At 39.0% G+C, this 24,128-nt stretch overlaps 1 long non-coding RNA gene across 1 annotated transcript in view; it reads left to right on the top strand.

The window, feature by feature from the left end:
- Positions 1-22,671, top strand: part of LOC122806193 — a 100,711-nt gene extending 78,040 nt beyond the window's left edge. The window contains exon 3 of the long non-coding RNA XR_006365488.1: positions 20,862-22,671. This is a non-coding gene — a long non-coding RNA (uncharacterized LOC122806193). The remainder of the gene's footprint in view (positions 1-20,861) is intronic.
- The last annotated feature ends 1,457 nt before the right edge of the window (positions 22,672-24,128 follow it).

Here is a 24,128-nt window from a genome sequence, read left to right as displayed (position 1 = left end):
CTCAAAGGATCATGATTGAAAAGATGGAGTACATAATTAATTTAAGCAACTTGGTTGAAGCAGGACCGTTTATGGCCATAATGGTTTTGCCTATCTGCAGTACTGGAACACCTTTAAGACTTCTGATTTCAACATTTTTTGGCTGAGTGATGGGTGGCTTGTGCTTCCAAGATTACAAACATTGACATGTGGTCACTTAGATGACTTTATATAATACCATTGCTTCTACAGTTATTTGGCAGATTTGTCAGGATCCAGTTTGCGTTGTTTGGTGCTCCAGTACAAAGATAATTTCTAGGTAGCTATCATAGCAGGATGTAATTAATGTGAAATGATTTTATGGAGTAATTGCAGTGTGGAGAGAAAGGCGTATTCCAGATGACTGGAAAATAAGCATACTCGTGCCAGTGTACAAGAACAAAGGGGACATCCACAACTGTGGACAGTACAGAGGCATCAAACTCCTACCACATTGCATGAAAGTTCTGGAGAGGGTGATTGATAAATGGATACGCAGAATAGTAGAATGTAAGATGGGAGATGAACAGTTCGGATTCAGATCAGGATGCAGCACAATTGACCCGATGTTTGCACTGAGACAGATACTTGAGAAGAAACTAGAGAAGAGGAGAGAGTCAAACTGGGCTTTCATAGACTTGGAGAAAGCATATGACAAGGTCCCAAGAAAGCTGATCTGGGCAGTACTGCGGTGGTTTGAAGTCCCAGAAACATTGGTAGAATTAGTATAGGCTATGTACAAGGGCCTAGTGACTCAAGTACGAACAGTGTTTGGCCTCACTGAGGGGTTCCCAATGGGAGTGGGTGTACACCAGGGTTCAGCTCTGAGCCCGCTGCTGTTCATACTGGTAATGGACTACATCAGCAAACCGGTTGGAGGGGTCCGAGCAACAAAGCTGCTGTATGCAGACGATGTGGCAGTACAGACAGACTCTGATCTAGAACTTCAGCAAAGGATAGGAGAATGGAATGCAAATCTGAAGGTACATGGGATGAAACTAAGCACAGATAAGACAGTGGTAATGGCAGCAGATTGGGGAAATCAGAAGAAGCTGAGAATAGAGATAGATGGGAAGATAGTGGAACAGGTAAACAGCTTCAAGTATCTGGGAGGGGTGGTTGAGGAGAAGGGTAGTCTGAATGAAGAGGTCAAAGCTAGAATCAGAGGGGCTGCAGCCAACTGGCATAGAGTATCAGGTGTAGTATATGACAGAAGAATGCCAAAGAAGCTGAAAAGTAAGGTGTACAAGACAGTGGTGTGACCAGTACTACTGTATGGTACAGAAACCTGGGCAGTAAAGGCAGAACAGTTGAAGAAGCTAGAGGTGATGGAAATGAAGTGCCTGAGAAAGGTTGTAGGATGCACACTACGGGACAGGCGTAGAAATGAGGACATAAGAGCAGAAGCCAAAGTAGCTCCAATTGCAGAAAAGATCAAAGAAAACAGATTACGATGGTATGGGCACATGTGTAGAAAAGCAGAATACAATCTGGTGAGGGAGATTTGGGACAGGCAGGAAGAAGGTAAAAGGAAGCGAGGGCATCCAGCAAAGAGGTGGATGGATTGTGTGAAAGAAGATCTGCGACATTCAGGCATGAGTGTTGAAGAAGGCAGGAGAGTGGCACTGAATCGAGAGAGTTGGCGACAGTTAATACGATACCCCGACCCCATGTAAATGGGAAAAAGGGGATGATGATGATGATGATGATTTTATAGAATATTTAAATGATGATTAATGGATGGTCTATTTGCCTGCAGAAGCCTGGAAAATGAAAGTCTTTTGTTACTAGTGTAACGGTAATAAAGCTTTATCTGGTTATTTTCCAAGTGTTGTGGTGCCATTTTACATTTTTTTTCTTTTTGTTTAATTGTTTAGTAATATAGCTTTGTGAGAGTGGTGGAACGCATTGTTTGATCTATGAAAACCCTAGAGAGCCGACCTCGGATGTTAGGTCTACGTTGTCAAGCATTTTCCTTGCAATAGTGAAGTCTCTAAAAAGCATTAATTTTCCCTGGTCTCCAAGAGTATTTGCTTAGATGTAGAAGGTTTAAGGTAAACACATCTGACATACAGCTGCTTGCAGTTAAGGAGGACTACATACATGCATACATACACGTGTGCATTATTGTTTTAGTAGGTGTTTCTGGGTATGTCCAGTCAATTACATTTATAAACATATATATAGGTTCATAGGTTTATACTAGGCTATCTGCCCTAAGGCATTTATAAGCCTAGCCCAATTTTTGTGGCTTACTCCACCCCTTATATGAAAAAATACTGTGCCCATTAGTTTGTTGTGCCTCTGTCCAGCAGTGACACAGAGATGATTCCCGGGGTAAACCTACGATCTCCCATCCACAGGTCAAGATTTCTCTTGAACAGAGCCAGCGAGGTGCTCTGCCTCACAAAGACCGGGATTTTATTCCACAGCATAGGGAGTCTCTGAGTGATAAATCTATCCCTCCAGCATGTCCTATTTATATCCGTGCTAAGGTTTAAGTCGCTTGCTCTAGTGGTTTTGGTGGATTTGGATTTTTTGAGGTGGAGCATGTCCATTAATTCCGGGTTGGACATGGCCTTGTATGTCAGGCACATGTCACCTCTGAGCAGACGGTATGCGACTGAATAGAGCTGGAGTTTCTTCAATCTGGCAGCATATGACAGATTTTGGAGTCCCTTTATCCTTTTGGTGAGGAACTTTTGGGGTCTCTCCAATTGCTGCAGATGGGTGAGATACATCCCGAATGGGGCATTGTACTCGATCATTGGTCTGATAAGTGAAGAGTACAGGGGAACAATGACCTCACTAGATCTGGATGTGAATCCCTTCATGATCAGGTGGGCAATGTAGAAGGTCTTTCTAACCACTTTAGCAACGTGAGTGTCAAAAGAAAGGCCACTGTCAACCTGGGTCCCCAGGTCCCTGATAACCTCTTCTGTGCTTAGTGGATTGCCACCTATATGGTAGCTTGGGGTTGCCTTGTTTTTCCCGAAGGATATGACTATAAATTTTTTGGCATTTAACTTCAGGCCATGGCTCTGGCACCAGCTGTGTGAGTCCCTTCTGAAGGATATCCGTGTCCGATGCACTTTCCACTATGGCGCCCAGTTTGCAGTCGTCTGCAAACTTTGTCAGCCAAAGTCCTTCCATGTTGGCCTGTACTTCTGAGAAGTAGATGCCGAACAATAGGGGGCCAAGGACCGAGCCCTGTGGGACACCACTTGTGACCGGCTTGGAGTCTGACATAGCGCCAGCAACTCTAACCCTGTGGGTTCTGTCCTTAAGCCAGTTTGCAACCCATCTTGTGACATATGGGCTTACATTTAAGCTGGTAAGTTTTTCTACAATACCCGAGTGGGGTATTGTGTCGAAAGCCTTTGCAAGGTCAAGGTAGGCTGTATGGACTGCCTTTCCCTCATCAATGGCCTTGGTGACTGTTTCGAAGAAGTCGACCAAGTTCAAAAGGCATGATCTTACCTTGACGTAGCCAAACTGGGTCGGGTCCAATGTCTGCAAGTCCCCTATATCTTTGTTTATGAGCTCCATTATGATCCTCTCCATAGCTTTGCAAACTAGACTTGTTAAGCTTATGGGGCGGTAATTACCAAGGTCCGTAGAGGCACCGCCTTTGTGGAGTGGGACCACAGTTGCCGTACGCCACTCCTTGGGCACGTATCCTGTGGTAAGGCTGAGATTAAACAGCTGCCTTATGTGCGGGTTTAATTCCTCATTTAACTCGTGTAGCACACAGCCGGGGACACCATCCAGTCCCATTGATGCTGTGTTTTTAGCTTTAGAGAGAGCAGCTTTCACCTGCGCATTTGAGATGTCTGGGAGGCTACACTCCGCTGGGATAGTTATCTCTCCTTTAGGGGGGGAGAGGGGGGGTGAAGTTTGCACTGAACCTGTCTGCCAGTATGTTGGCAATGTCTGTGGGTTCAGTGATTTTTGTATCATTTTGGACTAATTCTGAGCATATCTGGGAGTTTCCACCCAGGTTCCTAACATAGCTGAAAATAAATATATATATATATATATATATATATATATATATATATATATATATATATATATATATATATACATACTATTTCCCTTTAGCAGGGAATATAGAAGGGAAACAGCAAAATATAAAGGTGAAACCAGTGTCTAACGAATGCTACTTACATTGTAAGAATTAGCTTACTTAGTGAGTATAATTAATTCTAGCAGGGCTAACATAAAAGAGTATAGGAATAGTTGATATCAGATAAAATTATTTACAAAATATTTTTATTATGTACAATTTATTCATTCTTGAAACTCTTGATTATTACAGGCTTACATATTGCTAAGATAAGTAATGGAGTCATAGAGGGAAACTAAAGTAAAATAAAAAAGTGTAATAAAATAAAATAATGGAGTTGAACATTTTATTTTATTCACTTGATGAAATTTCTTACGTTTTACCATCATATCAGGTGCTGGCACTTAGCACAGAGAATGAAACCCATGGCTGTCAGTGAGTTACTTCTTCTGGTCCAGAGATTGATTCCTTCAGCCTTCATTTGCCTCCTGTGTGACCTTTAGCAAGTCTCTTAATTGGACTGTGCTTTGGAACAATTAAGAATTTGGGCTAGGCTCCTTAATGGCCTCCTGGACTGCATGCCTAGTAACTGTCGAAGAATCTATATCCATGTATCCCAAGTCAGGTAGTATCTTGATGTGTTAAGACTTGTGATAAATTCTTTCCTTTTTCTCCAAACTTTCCTACATCATTTGTCCCAAACTTCCCTGTATAATTTGCACGCATTAGGCAGTGACATCTGTTTCTCTGACTGTATCATCTCTCTTTAGCATTTGGTTTCCTGGTGTTCAGATGGCTTTTTGTGATGAACCTGAAACATAAAAATAATTGTTTTCAAACCTGACTTCTGATTTAGTAGTAATTAAGTTAGTGAAAGTTCTACAACACACAGATAAAATATGGAGGGTGTATTACCCCATTCCTCCACCTCCTAAATGGTTGTATGAATGTCACATAAGTGCATGTTTGCTGTACCCCTCATGAGCACAGTCACTTACTTTTCTTTCACTGACATTTACTAATTCTTCAGCCAACCAATATTACCTAGCTCAGTGCCAAGGCCTTCAACTGAATGTTGGGAATTTTGCTGGCATTTACTCCTGACTATCCAGGTTTTAACCCAAGAGTGAAGCCTGAGAGGTCAGACATTCAAATCAGAAACAAATACATATATTCAGTGACTAGCCAATAAATTCATAAACTAAAACAAGCATATCTTTATTCATACAGCACACTTCCTCAGCTAATGCCTTCTTAGAGCTAAACAAATATCAAGTAGCAAACATCCCTTAGAGAAATAAATCCCATCATATCTTCTACCACGGATATCAGTGAAGTGTTTAAAAAAATGATGTATTTCTGTTAATTCAGATTTATAGTTGTTCAGTGGGAATATGCAACTAAACTACAGATTATGTAGAGTTAACATTCCAGGCCAAGTTTTACATTTCTAAATGGTTAGTTTGTTTCTTTTAACTCCTGCCATTGTATAACAAGGAATGACCAGGCCTGAAAACTGCATTTTGCCACATGCAGAAAATATTTTAAATGCTTTTCTGCTTGCCACTCAGCTGAGATACCTGTGTGTTTCATTTTCCCAAGGAGCAAAAGATGAGAAACCTTTCTTTGAGGCCTTAGTACTGTAGGAACTTTTTTCTCATATCCTACCTATGTAATCCACATTTTGCCTACAAGCATGTATTGCTTTCAGCACAAGTATCATGTATTCCAACACCATGGCATGCATTCTGGGATATCTTTTTAGAAATTTTTAATGACATTTTTCTTTTCCCTCCTTTTTATATATATGGAAAAAGTATATCATATTGCTTAGCAGTTGTTTTATACTGGAAAAATAATTTCTGATTTTTCAGAAATTTTGGTGCATTTCTTATGAATATTTTATAGTTCAAGTTGTATACGTATGTGCATGCGTGTATGTATATATGTGTGTGTATGTTTTATATATGTGTGTGTGTGGATATATATATATATATATATATATATATATATATATACACACACACACACACACACACACACACACACACACACACACACACACACACACGGGTTTACCATCAGAGGCATTTGAGTTCACCTGCTCAGTGTTCTACATCCCGAACAATGGAATGCTGAACACTGATATTCCCAATCGACCACTCTTGCCTCCTTCTGGACCCATTTTAATGCTCACTCATAGGTCCTGAGAAATGGGGGGTTTCGAGGTTTGATGTTTACATTGAGTGTACTAGAATTTGGCATTCCAACTTTTTGCAGAAGTACATCGACCATAGGATGACTCAACTGCCTGTGATTCTGGAACCTTGATATATATATACATATATATATATTTTTTGTTAAACTTTTTTAGCAAATCAATTGTTTCTTTAAAGTGATTGATAGACTTCATCACTGATTCAGTTTTAGTGTTGAGTTCCTCTTTGCAACCATGATTTTTGCATCTGATAAAGGCTGAGATTCAGAAAAGGCTGCCGCCAGAGGTGAGCTCTAACATGCGCAGTTACTACTGGTGCCAGCATTTTCTGATTCAGAGACAGGCCAACCACAGTGATTCTATGTGGTCTGTAGGATCATTGAGGTGGGCCACCTACATGGCTATGTTACATGCTAAAGAGGCATTCTGGGGGGGGGGACTTTACTAATTAGCAATGTGGTCTCAACTGGAAATGTTTGAGGTAAGAGATATATGAAGCCAAGTGATTTGTAAGTTAGCATGGTCGACCATGCTAATTAATCACTGAAAAGCTGCATTCCTTCATTGTAGTCAGTGGAGGAGACTGCATCAAAGATAAGCTCAAGTAACTATATCAGCAGAGGTAGGGAGTTGTGAGGTATGGGTGTGTGTGCGTTTTTTATATATATATATATATATATATATATATATATTTGGCAATGCACATGTGTATCTGCAAAGGTACAAGTGGTCTTTGGTGAGTGTCTGTGAGTGCCTGTGCCTGTCTACCTGTCTGCGTGGTTGCATTAGGGGAGGTAGTTTGGGGATAGGCAAGTGTTTACATGTATATGGGTGATAAGGGTGAATGGGTGTGTGTGTCCTTGAGTGTAATTGGTGGGAGTGGTTTGATCTACAGTGAATGTCTGTGCATATGTGTGCGCATGTGAGTGGCTGTCTCAGAATGTGTGTCACGATGTGCGATAGTGCCAGCTATTCCAGAGAGAGTAGGGCAGTGCATGTGTAACATATGCCAGCATAGCTAACTGGAGAATTTTATGTCATTTGTATATCAAACTGATTTGTACAGACACTTTGGTTAAAATGTATTTGTAAAGCTACTTGTGTTAAAACTGTATCAACAATGGGACAGAAAAGAAATATACATGTATGTCAGGCTGTATTGTGGTAACTGCTGAAATGTATATTTCTTAACAGAGTATGCTGGAAGATCAGCCCAGCTTACCTTAAGAAAATAGCTTGAAATTAAATTACTTGGTTTAGGCCATACATATTGTATCTCACAGGCCTGAATGCAGCCGGAGAAGCAATCTCTGGTCTGGGATCCTGCTCTTATTGTCCTTAGTGGTGAACTAATTGATACCCTGGGGAGCCAGAGAATGGCTGGTTAGTCTCTACAAGAAGGATGTAGGTATTGGGATTGTTTTACAGTCTCGAGATGCTCTAGAAAGGCTCTAGGTGTGTATTGTTTTACATCTGTGCTAGATTCTGGTTCAGCTTCTAGTCAGGGGGGGGAGTGTGGGAACCACAGTGTCAGGTGACCAGATGTGATGTCATTCTACAGCCAGCACTGAAACTGGATATTAGTGAGAGATGTGATAGTGAAACTCAATACACTGTTATTGGAATGGACACAGAGCACTCATCCACCTCATCTTGCCTTGCTTTAGTAAGTAAATAGGGAACAGTAATTCTTCAGTCAGTTAGGAAATTATAGTGAGACTAGTCAAATAATTGGTGTTCTGTATACAATAGATATAAAAAGTTTACACACCCCTGTTAAAATGCTAGTTTTTGTGATATAAAAAAATGAGACCACAGTAAAGTATTTCAAAACTTTTCCCACTATTAATGTGACATAAAACCTGTACAATTCATTTGGAAAAACAAATCTGTTAGGGGAAAAATATAAAAAATATAAAACATACGATAAGCTGGTTGCATAAGTGTGTGCACACACTTAAGCTAATACTTTGTTGAAGCACCTTTTGGTTTAAGTACAGCATTCAGTCTTCTTGGGTACACACCTGCCAACAATTTTAAGAGACTGTGATTAACCTTAAATAAAGTTCAGCTGGCCTAATAGGATTTTCCGGACATTTACTCAACATTGTTGAATGGCATCAGTTAGGAAAAGGGTACAAAATATTTTCCACAGCTTTGCATATACCATGGAACACACTGAAGACAGATATCATAAAGTGGAGAAAATATGGGACAACAGTGACATTGTAAAGAACTGGACATCCCTCCAAAATTGATGAAAAGACAAGATGAAAACTGGTCAGAGAGGCTGCTAAGAGACCTACAGCAACACTGAAGGAGCTGCAGGAATTTCTGGCAAGTACTGGTTGTCTACTACATGTGACAACAGTCTCCCTTGTTCTGCATATGTCTGGGCTGTGGGGTAGGGTTGCAAGACGGAAGCCTTTTCTTACACACAAAAATATCCAGGCCCAGCTAAAATTTACAAAACAATACATCAAGTCCCCCAAAAGCATGTGGGAAAATGTGTTATGGCCTGATGAGACCAAGGGTGAACTTTTTACACACCAAAAGACAGCTAGTTCACCCAGGCTAACACTGTGCTGAAAAGCAAATAAACTGTCTGTGCAATCCAATAATAAAAATTCTGTTAAAATCCAGAATTTAATGAAAAGAATGAAATAAAACAAAATAAGAACAACTTATAGCACGGATAACTATCAAATTCAGCAAATAATCCAACAGTTTTGGCCCATTTTGATGAAAGATTCCCAGTTGAAAGATAAAGTGGGAGAACGACCACATTTCTGCTACAAAAACAAGAGGAATCTGAAAAGATTATTGTGCACCAATACACAAAAGACAAAGCAGATTCAAGGACAGAAAGGGACTTTTATGTGTGGCAATTGCAATATTTGTACTTTGATAGATAGTAGCAACAAGTTTGAGCATCCAAGAACGAAGAGACTTTTTATATTTGATTTCAAAGCAACGTTTACCACGAGCAACGTTGATTATCTGGCTACATGTAGATCATGCCAGTGATTTTATGTAGGCAAAACAAATCAAATGCTTAAGAAATGCATACAGAGGCATCAAAGGAACATTGTGAACCAAGATGTTCATAATGCCCTAGCTAATCATGTCAGTCAGCATAAAGATCACTTGTTTTTATATAAAGCTATAGAGGCCATACATATTGTCCAAAGAAAGGGGATATTGAGAACATAACTGAACTTAGGGAAACTAAATGGATAATAAACCTTAGAGCTGATCAACATCCGGGGTTGAATAGTGTTATACCATTAAAACCGGTCTTGAAGATCGACCATGAGCTAATGATATAAGTGATGAATGATAAATATCTGAAGGGACATGGTGCAATCTTAGTAAAATCTCCTATTGATATTGAATGGATGGGATGAAGTCAGAAATTTATACATTTTGGATGGATGGAATGAAGTCTGAAACTTGCATGCATTGCTATATTGAAATAACATACTCATTACTTTGTTTTATAAGAGCATTTATGTCCTAATGGAAGTTTGATTATGTTAGTGTCAAGATTAGAAGATTTGATGCTGTCGACATATGCTATTCGTAGTTTAATACGCCCATATCTTTCATGCTCTGGTTTCATCTGAACAAAACTGAACAGCATGATAAACATCTGAACAGAGATGGTGGAATTTTAGTAAAAGTTCCCTATTGATCTTGAATGGATGGGATGAAGTCAGAAACTTATATATACTGACTTTGGATGGATGAAATGAAGTCTGAAACTTGCATACATTGCTAGAGTGAAATAACATACTTATACTCTTCTCAGGAAAAACTTATAGGCAGTCACCATGTAAATTTATCACGATACAAATGTGGCCATGCAAGACATGGAGCCTTGACATTTATTGTCGCTCAACAATTGTCCTGCCATATCCCTGTTTTAGGAAATGAAATTTTAGTAATGACATCGCCTATCTTTTATCGATAGCGATGTTTACTACTATACATTTTTTTGTCATCCCCATTACTGGACATCAGAGATATGTGAAAAACTTCTTTTGGGTTAATTAGATAAAAGAAAAGAAGTTTCATAATAGGAATTTATGAAAGTCAGCAGATTTGTTTTCTGCCACTCCTTGGAAGCCACTATTGGCTTCTTAGATCATTCATTTATTGTTCGTGCCATTTTTCCTCTATTGAATATTAGAAATATGTAAAAAACTGCTTCTGGGATTATTTAACAAGTTTTTTAATAGGAATACATGAAGGCTAGCAGATTTGTGTTTTGTTGTTTCTTGGAAACCACTGTTAGCTGTTTAGTTCACCTATTTTGCATATTCTGACTCCAATACACTGGTATGAGGCATGCTTCTAAGTATACATGAAAGCTGGCTGCTTCACCTGTTACTTCTTTTGGAAGTGCTATTGGTTACTAACATCACCTACTTTGCATATTTCATTAGTACTGAACATTAGCGAGCTGTGTGAGGCATCCATTTAGAAAATGGGACTGTTAACTTGGTTTATGCAAATCAGATGGAGAAATCCAAACATGGTTTGGCTGGAACTTTGGTGTTGATATTCTCATTGGGTGAATAATTCTGACTGGCTTATATATACAGATGAATGTCCCATTTGATTATACGATCTGAAGAAGAACTATTCAAAAGCACTTATCGTTGGACAAGGGACTTACATTTTATTATTTTTGTTCTTATTTCGTTTTATTTCATTCTTTTCATTAAATTCTGGATTTTAACAGAATTTTTATTATTGGATTGTACAGACAGTTTATTTGCTTTTCAGCACAGTGTTAGCCTGGGTGAACTAGCTGTCTTTTGGTGTGTGGATTATTTATTGGACAGTTCACCGCAGCAAAAGGGAATATCTCTTCATTTTTTTTAAGGTTGAACTTTTTGGCCACAATTCCAAAAGGTACGTTTGGCACAAAAACAACACTTCGCATCACCAAAACAAAACCATCCCTATGGTGAAGCATGGTTGTGGCAGTATCATGCTTTGGGGTTGCTTTTCTTCAGCTGGAACTGGGGCTTTATTCAAGTTGGAGGGAATTATGAACAGTTCCAAATACCAGCCACTTTTGGCCTAAAACCTTCAGGCATCTGCTAAAAAGCTGAAGATGAAGAGGAATTTCACATTTCAACACGACAATGACCCCAAGCATACATCCAAATCAACAAAAGAATGGCTTCATCAGAAGAAAATGTAAGTTTTGGAATGGCCCACATGGCCCAGCCAGAGCCCAGACCTAAATCCAATAGAAAATCGGTGGGGTGACCTGAAGAGAGCTGTGCACAAGAGATGCCCTTGCAATCTGACAGATTTGGAGAGCTTTTGCAAGGAAGAGTGGGCAAATATTGCCAAGTCAAGATGTGCCATGCTGACAGACTCCTACCCAAGAAGACAGAATGCTGTAATTAAATCAAAAGGTGCTTCAAAAACGTATTAGTTTAAGGGTGTGCACACTTATGCAACCAGCTTATTGTACTTTTTTTTATATTTTTCCCCTAACAAATTTGTTTGTTTTTCAATTGAATTGTACAGGTTATAGGTCACATTAAAGGTGGGAAAATTTTTGAAATGATTTATTGTGGTCTCATTTTTTTATATCACAAAAACCTGGCATTTTAACAGGGGTGTGTAAATTTTTATATCCACTGTATGTCTGAATCTTTCCATCTGTGTTGTTTTTATATTTTCTGTGAATTATAACTCACTGTTGTGTTTATTGTAAATCGATATATAGCATTTTCTTGTTTTCTATTTTATTATTTATTATTAAATATATCTATACCTTTCATTGTGGCTGGTCATTTAGAAAATAGTTTAACCTTTGAGAAAATTGCATTTATTTGGTGGCATTGTAGGCTTCATGCTTTTGAATGTCTTGCTCCTTGGAAACACTATGATTTGTATAACAATTACTAAAATTAAGTGGGTACCCTGGTAAGAGCCTTAAAAGTAGCTGGCTGGTGGCAGTGAATCTACCTTATAGTCTGAGTGGAGGTGGCATAGCTAGTAAATCTTTGCCAGCCTTTCCCAGGTGTGTTTGAAAATCAAATGTGTGTGTGTGAGCCAGCTGCTTGGAACAGGGACACAGAGCACTGGTTTCTGCAGAGAGAAAGGTGAAGGGCTTATTTGGTGCCTAGAGAGGAAGTCTAGCCCCAGATCTGGATTGTGCTCCCTTTGTGCTCTTTAGGGAAATTGTGCTTGGTGCAGAGAGCTGTATCTGAAAATACTGTGTGTATCCACCTTTGTTCTAAGTGAACATTCCCCATCTTTGTCAGTGGTAAGGATTGAGGCTCCTTGATTACTGGCCCAGAGGAGAGATGTCACAATCTGCATGAATTTGTGATTGAGAGAGTGTGTGTGTGGGGGGGAGGTGGCTGCTATATCCCCAAACCTTCCTAGACTAACAAATGAAGCCTATAGTATTGGGAGGGTTAGGGAACGCTAGACACCAGGGGCTTTGAAGTATTACTATAAATCATTGAGCTTGGATTTTGCAGCACTTAGCCTTTTCTGAACAAATTTAATAGAAAATGGGTTTTGATACATGAAGCATGTTTTGAACAGTAAGCATTATTTGAGGGTGGGGATACAAGATTTTTCTAAGTCATGTAAAAAGTTAATGGCACAACAGGTTTGGCATCACAGAGCATATTCTGAACAATAAGTATTAAATGCTAAAGTCTGTTATTGACTGTAATGGGCATGGCAGGTTTGAGAGGCAAAATCAGAAACATTATGTAAAATAAGAGATAGCTGAGACATACGTATGTTTGTGTGTGCACACTCATGCATGTTTTGAGTCACATGCTTCTCTACATGTACTCAAGGTTTCAGAACAGAGCTGGAAGGAACACTAATAACACCAGGGAGACTTTTTACATATTGTCACTTAAAAATTTGATAGAACAACATGTCTTGCATCACAATGCATTTTCTGAATATTAAGAAGAATGAAACTCTAATATTTGGCATTATTGACTGTAATAATCCGTAATTATTTACAAGGAACAGGGAAAACAATAAGAGGCAACATCAGGAACATTCTGTAAGCTCAAGTACAGTTGAGAGGTATAGGCGTGTGCCCTGGTGTGTTCTGCATGGTTGTGGGAGGGTGAATGAAGGAGTGCCTGTGACAATGTGAAGCATGGGGTGCCAGCAAAATGATTACTGCAGGAACGTGTTGATTAACATGAGCAGTAATGCCACATAATTCAGAGACATGCAAATCAACCAATAATATGGTCTTTCCTCATTGAGGCTAAACATGTCTCTGAATCACATTTCCTGAGATCACAGAAAATACCTCTTTTGCTCACATCATTTTGCAGTTGCTTTGGGATTCTTCCTGACTGCTATGTTGAAGATGAAAGTGCTAAACTATTAAATGAGGGTTTGTCATTTCTTATATAGCTTGGTGTTTTTATTGTTTTATTTTTGTTTTTCTCAGTTTTTGGCTATTGTTTGTTTTATTATTCTTTTCTGTGCTGAAGGATTTGTCAATTAATTCAGATTGGGACTGATGGTGACACCAAAAAAGTGCATCTCTGAATCTGCTGTCCTGATACACTCGACACCTCAGGAAAAAAAACACACACACACACACACACACACACACACACACACACACTGTGGCTGAATTTGACTTATAATTCATACCTGCTCCTCACACACTCCTGTGCTACGGCTTCTCTACTGAACCTTTTGTGCAGAACTGCCTACCGTTTCAACACCGAATTGATTTCTGGAAACTAGGGGGTACGTGCATCCTGCTGATCACCCTTCTTTGAATAAAAGCCACCAAAGCTAAAGTATATTTTTGTGCTTTTTGAAATATTTCCTAAATTATGGTTTATCAGTGATATTCTCATGACTAAAGACTTTGACAAATGATTTCCAGTCATTGTTGCAGTTGTGTGTATGTTGCAACTGTAATTTTATTATACAGTTATAGTCAGCAGCTGAAATTCAAATGTTACTGTCGCAGATTCACAATGAAACCTTGAAATTTCAGTTAATCAAACCTCTGATCGTGGAAGACCAGAGGATCGAAGTACTGAAATATCGAATCAAAAACACCAAAAAAAAACTAAAACATACAAATTTCTCATTTCACATTTTTGAAGGGGGGGGCAAGCCCCCCTTACAGCCACTGCTACTTAAATATACCAACTCCGCGATCGCACTACAGTGAACAGAACGGTAAAGTTTTCGTTTTGCACTGTTTGGTGATCTCCATTCACAAGGTTCAATATTTCAGTACTTCCATTCTCTGGTCTTCCATGATCAGAGCTTCAGCATAGTGAAATTTTGAGGTTTCATAATGAAACCACTGTCACTGTTCTGGAATATGTTAAGGCTTTTTGTATGCTTACCTAAAACATATGTTAGAGTTTTCCATATAGAGGATCCCTGTGTCAAGATATATCTGGCAATTTTTGTGGTTAAATTGCTTTTGTAGTTGTCTGTTTTGTTGATCTCTGATAGATGGTTTTGAGTATTTCTGCTAATTTTAAGATGCACATTTTACAAGTTAGGCATTGTCCATTTTATTGTAGACAATAGTTGACTGATGTTCCATTGGGTCCCAGTGGTTGAAATTGAATATGTCTCTCTCATTTTATATATATATATATATATATATATATATATATATATATATATATATATATATATAGATCGATGGTGCACTGACATATCTACAAATCTGGGGGGTACAGCATGACAAGTGGCCATTACCAATACACATATACTGTTCTAGTCTTACTTCCCTAATAAGTCCTATAACCAGAAGCAACACCATCATATACTGTTTATAGACATCTACACCTTTATCGCAATTTTGATTCAGTCATACATGGTTTTAACCAAACGGGTTTTCAGTCAGTTGTGTTCAACCATTTGAGTTTCAGTCAAATTAGTTTTCAACCAAAGTACATAGACCCCATTAGCTATTTATCTGTCTGTCTGTATGTATACACAGGGTCTATATTGAAATATCAAATATCACTCCATTATTTCATTATAGTGAACACACTATATTGATTTGATAGAAATGTCAAAAACCCATCAAAAAAAACAAAAAAGTATTATTGTGGGGGAGTGCAAGTCACCTTGCACCCACGTACGGGGGCAGTGACCAACCCACACACACCCATTGCTAATTAAGTATACTAACTCTGAGATCAAACAGCTGCGGAGAATAAGGAAAAACTCCTTACTCCACTGTTTACACTCTGGCACGAATGTTGCCAGAACCCAAATCCTGCACTTAGACGCGCACATATTCACACATAATCAAATACACAGATGATCCATTTTCACTTGATTCTGCATACATCAAACATGTTTGATGTAATGCAGAATCAAATGAAAATCATCCATCTAAACTTCAAATTAAGGGCACCCGTACACATGCACACAAGTGTGTGTGTGTGTGTGTGTATATGTGTGTGTGTGTGTGTGTGTGTGTGTGTGTGTATGTATGTGTGTGTGTATAGATACATACACACACACACACACACATTATATATATATATATATATATATATATATATATATATATATATATATATATATATATAAATAAAATGTGTCTGTATAATTTTTTTTTGGAGAATGTATGGCATCTGCTATACATAGTAGCTGCTTATTTCTATATAAGACAGATGCTGAGTTTGTATGTATGCACAAGTATGTCTGTGAGTATGTTTATACAGGTGGATTAAGGCTTGTGAGGTGGATTTTTTTTGCAAGTGAGGTTGTAGTGAGTTGTTGAAAGGTAGTGCTGTGTACTTGTATGGGGGTTGCAATACACATGGTCAAATGCTTGCAGTATGTACTGGTTTAGTATGTTGTAGTAATGATCAAACCCTAATTGTGTGTGGGTGTATTTGTAGGTAGGAGATGTGTATGAAAAGCATGTTTGTGTAGTGAGTGAATAAGGTGGATGCTTGCGTAACTCTATCTCAAGCGGCACTGGTGCTTGTGCAACTGCGTTTCAAGTGGCACTTGGCCCAAAATGAGTGTGATCTCAGAGCATTGTTTATTGTTTGTTTTGAATGTGGTGAGGTTACCAGCTAGGTTAGAAGCTTGTTGTGTGGGTGTATGGTACTGAACAGAGATGCATGGGGAGTATGTGTTTTTATGCATCTGTGTACTTGTTTTTGTGGTTTCAATAGGCCTTTATTTCAATTAGCAGGCTAGTTGACGACTCTGCTGTTACAACATGTTGTTTTTGACTAGTAGGTTATTGCCTAGTCTACTTTTGAAGTAAAGATCCAAATCTGTCAAGTCTCTGTGAAATTGTTGTTAAGGCTTTACCGTCTGGTGCTAGTTCTGCTTGTTACCATAACATTATTTATATTATCCATATGTAGTGCAGCATAGTAATTTCCAACAGTATGGCATTCATAGTTTGTATTTTCAGGTACATCTCTAAGCGAAGTACTATTAATTTCTTGTTTAGAGAGACATAACATCAACGTTATTAACTTTTTAATTTGATTTGTTATTGCTGCCTTTATTTTTTCTCCTTCTGTAAACAATAGTGCACTTTTCTGAAAATCTGGGCTAAAAGCTTTCTATGCCTAACCAGACTGCATTAATACCAGGCCTAGCAACAATATTTTCAGGACTTCTGTTGTATGGGTAATGAATGAATGCATGTATGAATGAACTTATGTTCCAGACGTTGCTGGCATGAAATGAATGCTGTTAAAACCACTTGCTGTCTGGCCTAATTGCCATGTTTGCCATCTGCTGGTTGACATTTTGCTTTCTGTCCCTCACAGTACAATGCAAACAGCAAAGCTTCTTGGCTGGCAAGCTCAGATACTAAGGTGGTGTTAGTACCAGACTAAAAGCATTCCGTGTACATATGCTATGTGTGGGGATTTTGGAAATCCATTAAGTAAGCCAGCAGTAATTAGTGCACACAGTTACCAGTCATGCTGTACTTGTGCTGAGTGCTTTTTTACTTTGTCATACTGGTAGAACGTGGTGTACTATACCTAGGAGTATGCCATTAACTTCATAAATTTGGCATGACAGTTTGTTTGTTTCTTTCGGCTTTTCCCAGTTAGGGGTCGCCACAGCGGAACTCTGGTCCGCTAATGATTGGCAGTAGATTTTGATGTGCTGGCTTGCCGGGCCTAACCTTCAACGAAGGAACGCCCATTCACGCATGTCGCCACACAGGAGACGCTCTAACCGAGAATACGAGTCAAAAATGCATAAAGTGTGCTGAGTTTATGTTGCAGGTTAAGATTCTGCCAAAATGTGGTCCTGCTTGCACATCTGCTTTAGCAGTTCAAACTATATATTTAATCAGTTTATTCTTAAAATGAATTGATAAGCAATGGATTTATTTATAGTAAGCATGAATGACTAGTTTAATGAAAATACATGGTGTTTTACATGGTTTCACATTCATGCGATAGGACATTTATGTGTAGGGTCAGATAAAGCCTGAACTCCAGTAGTTTGTGCTCTGGAAGACCCCTAGAGACTCTTCTTTTGAGTGCTCTGAGATTAAAAATGAATGAAAAAATAAACATTCATTTCTTCTCTGATATCTGCTTTTTACCATTCTGGTGGAGCTTCCTACCATACCAGGACTCTGTGTTTTCACAACACTGCTGCAATCTAGCTTCAGTGAAATCAGTGTTCCCTTTAATAAAGAGTTTTGTTGTAAAATGATATGGTTTTAGTAGATTTGAGTGAAAGATATTATTGCCTGATTATTCTTTTGTAATGCTGTCCATTTTTCTTTTAAGCATGGTTGGGTTGCATGTAGGATTCCTTCTCTGTGGAGTTTTGCATGTCCATGTGGATTTTTGCTTTGAACTGCAATTTTATTTCATGTTCCAAAGACATGTTGTAGGTGAACTGGAACTCCTTTTAATTGTCCATATGTCTAGATGTTGTGTATCTCATGCAGTGGAATACAATTCCACCCAGGATTAGTTTCTGTGCCTTGCACTCACTGAGTCCTGGTATGGTGGGAAGCTCCACCAGAATGGTAAAAAGCAGATATCAGAGAAGAAATTAATGTTTATTTTTTCATTCATTTTTAATCTCAAGAGTACTCAAAAGAAGAGTCTCCAGGGGTCTTCCAGAGCACAAACTACTGGAGTTCAGGCTTTATCTGACCCTACACATAAATGTCCTATCCCACTTCTGTCGCAGTCACTTCAGATTGTATGGGCTATTAAGTGTAGCTGTACAAGACGTACTATATCAGTGTTATCACTACATAGTTATTTGTTAAAGGTGTGGAGGCCATACAGCAGGACCCCCACTGTGCTGCAGGTAATAAGGGTTATGTGACCCCCTACAGCTCCCTTTGTAGGCATGCTTGTTATAGCTGCCACTGTATTTAGCTGCACTAAGTTCAATCACTCCAACAGCTTTGCTGACTCCTTCATTACTGATACTGTAAACAAGACCCAACCATGGTCTTCCCAGTACAAATACCTTAGGCCTCTTGCAGTGGAGGCCAGTGGGATGTATGCAAGCCACCTCGGGGACATACTAGTCTTTCAGCTGTTGCATTCGTGCAATACTTTGGAAACGCAGAGCTTAAACTCAAGCCTGATGTCTTTAAACATGAGTGCATGCAAAATATCCCAAATAACATCTAAACCAAAGGGTAAAAAGGTCACGCAGACAAACCATTCAGTAAAAAACACAAGAAAGACCCAGGCAAATCATCAGTTATGCTGTACTGATGAGCTCAGAAAAAGGCAAAACATGGCATGTCTACATGGGGGGGTGGCTTTGGCTTTATTACCTTGAATGTACCAGAAAGTGCTGTAACATTAACAAATCCCTGTCAGCAGCAGTTTGAAACGGGTAGTATTTTCTGAAGTTTAATGTTTTCTTTTCTACCAAACATGTAAGAAACCAAGTTGAATTAGAAACCTTTATGTCTGCATAACCTAGGATGGTGGTATAATAGACTGATAAATCAAAGTAAGGTACATAAAATCAAGAGATCTCAGCCTGCTGTGATGCTTTTGTTAAGGCTCAGATGCTGCATATAGCATTCGTTTTCACATGGTGGTATTTTGAATGCAAGCCGAGATGTTAAATCTAGATTTGAGTTTGAAGCTGCATTATAAGCAACATATGGCAAGCCAGTAGAAGTCGTTCATGCTGTAGCTTTCCTATCCTAAACATGTTCATTCATGTCTGTGCTATGTAAATAACATGTTTATGTTCGTTTGTCTGTGCTATGTAAATAACATGTTTGATTGTCTGTGCTATATAAATAACATGTTTATGGCCATTCATGTCTCTGCTATGTAAATATGTTTGCTGGTGCCTTCTGCAACACTTGTGCCTCTTTGCAACCACTTGAGCAAGTTGTCACATCTTTATAGTGGCAGTATGGCAGCTGATTGCATACTTGACCTTGAAACTAGGTCCGAAGTTAGTAGATTCTTTTGCTTCAACAGCCACTTAGGACGTCCACTCAGGTAGTTTAACCACCACTTCTAATGATGTAGTGTAACTTATGAGGGATGCTGCACTCTTCAGATATGTTTTTTCTGTGACTTGTGAGATGTTAAACACAGACTCTGATCTGATGTGCCAAAAGATTCTTAAAAGCTTCCCAAACAACAATTTAAAACATTGGCGTTCTGTATTGTTCTAGAGAGACCTATTGCCCCTTGACACACGCACACATGCACTTAGTAAAAATGCTGTCAGCACAAAGATTTGAGTCGGCATTTGCTGCTGTTCCTTGGTAAATCTAATCTGGACAAAGCTAAAAACTGACACAGTTTGTGGAGACCTTTTATCATCAGTAGAACAGATTAACCTGCATGTTTTATTTATTTATTTTATTTTTTAATTTGTTAACAAGAAACAATCCACTAGAAAAGCCCATCTTTCCAGGCTGAACCTAGGAACGGTGATCTGACTTGCTTAGTCACACAGTATGTAAATGGAGAGATTAAAAAGCTCACAAGTATAGGACGTGAAAAACAACACAAGTAGACAAGACGATTGCTACAAGCTATATGTGTATTTACACAGGTTTGCTTAGGTTGTGCTTTTTGTGTCAGAAGTAGATTTTAAACTGTTGCTTGTATGGTTATCTTTTCAGTACATTATCTAGTAATCGGGTAACCTTTACAACATTTTTGTCAGTTTTTCTTTCACACAAAGGTGCTTGCATGTGCATAAAATCTTGTTCATAAAAGTATAACAAACAAAAAACTCTTTCTTCCTTGTGGTTTTGAATTTTCCTTGCTAATGCTGTTGCATGGCCTGGAAGTATAGCATTTCATTGTTTAGCATGTTGTAGTCTCTCTCTCTACCATCCACAGAGAATTTTGCTCTTCCTTTTCATCAGTATTATCATAACCTAACAGATGAAGGGGTTTGATTACAGAGCTGCTTTGTGCATTTGGTATGAAAATTGTGAAACTGATGCCTTTTATTGCATTTTTTTTAATTTCATAGTAGGATGAATTTTGTATTGTATTTTTTTTAAATTTGGTAGTAAGGTGAATTTTGTTTCCTTTTCAGAGGAGGGGTAATTTGCAAGCTGTGGAAGGCCATTACAGAGTATAGAAAGAAGCACTCTTGCTGATGGCATGGCACCACTCTGTCAGGAGTTTTCTGTGCAAGACATGAGACAAGAATTGCACAGATGTGGTATTCTCTTAGAGAGACAGCTGCACTTTATTTTCTGTATTTATTAAATGCACACACAGTCCCGTCTCCATACACTGCTCGGATGTTTTGTTCTTGTACCTGAGAAAAAAATGCTTTATGAAAAAAAAAAAAAAAAGGTAAAACTGGTATTTAAAAGTACAAAGGAGGTTCACTGAGCATAGAAATGCCCACAGGCTTCAGTACTATAGTTTATCATCATCTAGACTTTTAGAAATAATGGCTGTTTCTACATTATTTTATTTCATTGTATTTTACCAGATGAATTCCAAACTGACCTGTTTTAGCTTGTTCTAAGAAAAAAAGGAAGAGCAACCAACAGTGACAGAGTTTTACCCAGACACTTCTGTGGACACAGATGACGGAAACACATGACAGAGTGGTAATCAAGTATTTAGTATTCAGTGCTGTAAACCCAACTGGCATAGAGAGGCACATAACACAATGTAGCTCCAGTAGATAAAGCCATGTATAATACACGCCAACCCTGCAGGATGAGAGAGAGGCACATCACTTCACATATTATTTAATGTGACACAAACATTCATGACATGCAGGCTAAGAGATATGTAAGACTGGGCTGTGCATCAGGGTACAGTAATGTGCAAAGCGGTATGTTTATTCTGGTCCTATTTCCACATAAATGTACTGTCACAAAGTCCACAATAACATCCAATAGACCCCACAATGGCTGCATCTGTAGATATAAAATTTGCTGTAAGCTTCCACATAGGTAAAATCTGTAGAAAATTTATTTGGTGAGTGCTTTCGTGGCATAGATACACCACTTCATCAGACCTGTTACTAATAAAACATCTAGCACTTATATATCCACGTTAGTTAAAAAAACAACCAATCATCAGTCAGCAATTATTAACTTGAATGCACCTTCCTTCAAGGCTAATACATCATTACTAAGAGCTAACAATTTAAAAATATATGCTATACATCCTTGTCAGTTAAAAGACATTCTATAAAAATATATATATATCAAAAATACATACATTACAATATACCACTAAATAAATTTTCTACAGATACAGCCATTGTGGGGTCTGTTGGATGTTATTGTGGAAATTGTATCTTTCTTTTTTATTCAAGGACCCTGTTCTACTGCTAACGACTTGCCTTGTGTTTGGATATTTGTACTGTCACAAAGATCAAGAACTACCTTTAAAATGTGCCAGTGCAACCTAAGATGTCATTTAAAAGGACAAACAGCATCCAGTTTTGCCAATATTATTTCTTTGACGTGTAAATGAAGAACTTGCTACCTGTGGCATTTCAGAAAGGAAATGTGTAAGGCTTGCCATCTCAGTTTCAGAATGTGTTGAATTTTTTGTTTTAAAAGGTATCGAATTAAATAAATTATGTAGGAGACATGAACATTTTAAGCCACTGCAGGGCAATTTTAAGTTGTGAAAATTGTAAAGAAAAAAACACGAGGCATACTGACAATTGCCTCAGTCCTGTAGCATATTATTTAGTTGCTTGATAAAGGTTCCTTTTGGGTCACAATTTGGATTTCATAGTTTCTATAATTTAATCATGAGACAAAATAACACAGGTATGCACCAAATATTTGACACAGTAAAGTGTCATTTTTAATATATTTAGTACATAACAGTAGATGTTCTTCATCTCACATTGCTGCAGTCCTTACACTTGGGTAGTCCGCTGTCCTCGGTCGGCCCGAATATCAAAGTATTAGGCTGACGTCGGTCAAGGTGCTTAAGACTGACATCAGGACGTCAGGGTACAAATGCGCATGACCGACGTCATATCCTCAGTCTTTTTTGCCGCATGGTCCGATGCAGAAGCAGCGTTGCAAGTGCCGTTCGGCGTTCTGAAATTTTTCGAATTCGGAGTTTCAGACCGAGTCAGAGTTGGCTAAGTACCCCGTTGGGGAATATTTTAGTTTTTTCTTGCCTCAGTGGTTTACCGGATGTCAGAAAAAGTGAATAACTGTATTTCTTGTGGGAAGCAGATACCGCATAGAGATTATCATACTTTGTGTATTCCTTGTTTGGGGCCTGAGCACGACGTTGTTGGGTGTCGCTTTTGTGCTAGGTTTAATAAGCGCACTATTAAGCGAAGGTTAGATTGTGCCAGGTTGGTCTTCGGGAAGCGGTGCAATTACAATATGCCGTCGGATGCTCCGACGCCCGCTTCTTCGAAGAAGCGCAAAGACAAAGCAGCTAAACCCAGGCAAGAAGAGTCATCCGTACCGGACGCCGGTTCTTTGGAGGCATCAGTGGAACCGGTGGTTCCACGTGAGGCTTCTCTGGAGTCCCAGGGGGAGACTTTGATATTGCAGGATGTGGCCTGTCAGGAGGCAGGTCAGGCTGAAGGGGCTTCTCAGGTTACTGTACTCCCCTCCCTTCCTAGGGTGGTTAGGCCCTCTCCTTCTGTTTCCAAGGCTTCTCCCAGAGGCAGGCCAGGTTTAGCTTCTGTTGGTGTCACTCCTAGTTCTTCAGGATCTGTGCCCAAGAAGCACATGCTCAAAATGGCAGAAGATTTAATTACTTTGATTAGAGGTTCTTTGCCCCCTCCTGATAAGAGGCCTAGGGTGGAACCAGAGTTGGGGAGTTTTGAGCAGGTTTCGGATGTTTCAGAGTCTTGACTGAAGACTTGCAGGAGTATTCTCCTTATTCTGATTCTGATGTGGATGATTCTACTCCTTCTGCTTCTCCTCCAGAGGATTTTTCCTTTTCAGATACTCTTCATTCTATGAGGGAACATTTTAAGTGGGAAGGTCAGGACTTCTCTGATTCCAGGAAAAGGCTTAGGGAATTTTTGCTTTTACCCCAGCATAGGCCTTTGGCTATTCCTCCTGTTCTGGATGTTGTGGAAGATGTGTTTGCAGAGGCTTCACTTAATCCTGATTCTTTGCCTCCTGCTCCTGTTAAACCGGACAGGTATTACAGGGTGCCTGAAGCTCATAAATATCTGTATAAGAGTCCTAGGGCGGACCCAGAAACAGTTAGTCAGGGACCTAAGGGTGTCAAGGCCTCTGTGGTAAAAATCCGGTTCCTCCAGATAAAGAGGCCAGAGCTTTGGATAGATGGGGAAAGAAAGTCTATACTTCTTCCACCTTAGCTATGAGGGCTTTGAATTGCC

This window comes from Protopterus annectens, chromosome 1.part1 (assembly GCF_019279795.1).
Source record: "Protopterus annectens isolate FY-2018-M chromosome 1.part1, PAN1.0, whole genome shotgun sequence".
Taxonomy (NCBI): domain Eukaryota; kingdom Metazoa; phylum Chordata; order Ceratodontiformes; family Protopteridae; genus Protopterus; species Protopterus annectens.
The sequence above is the reverse complement of the archived record's forward strand: the minus strand, read 5'-3'. Positions and strand labels throughout refer to the sequence as shown.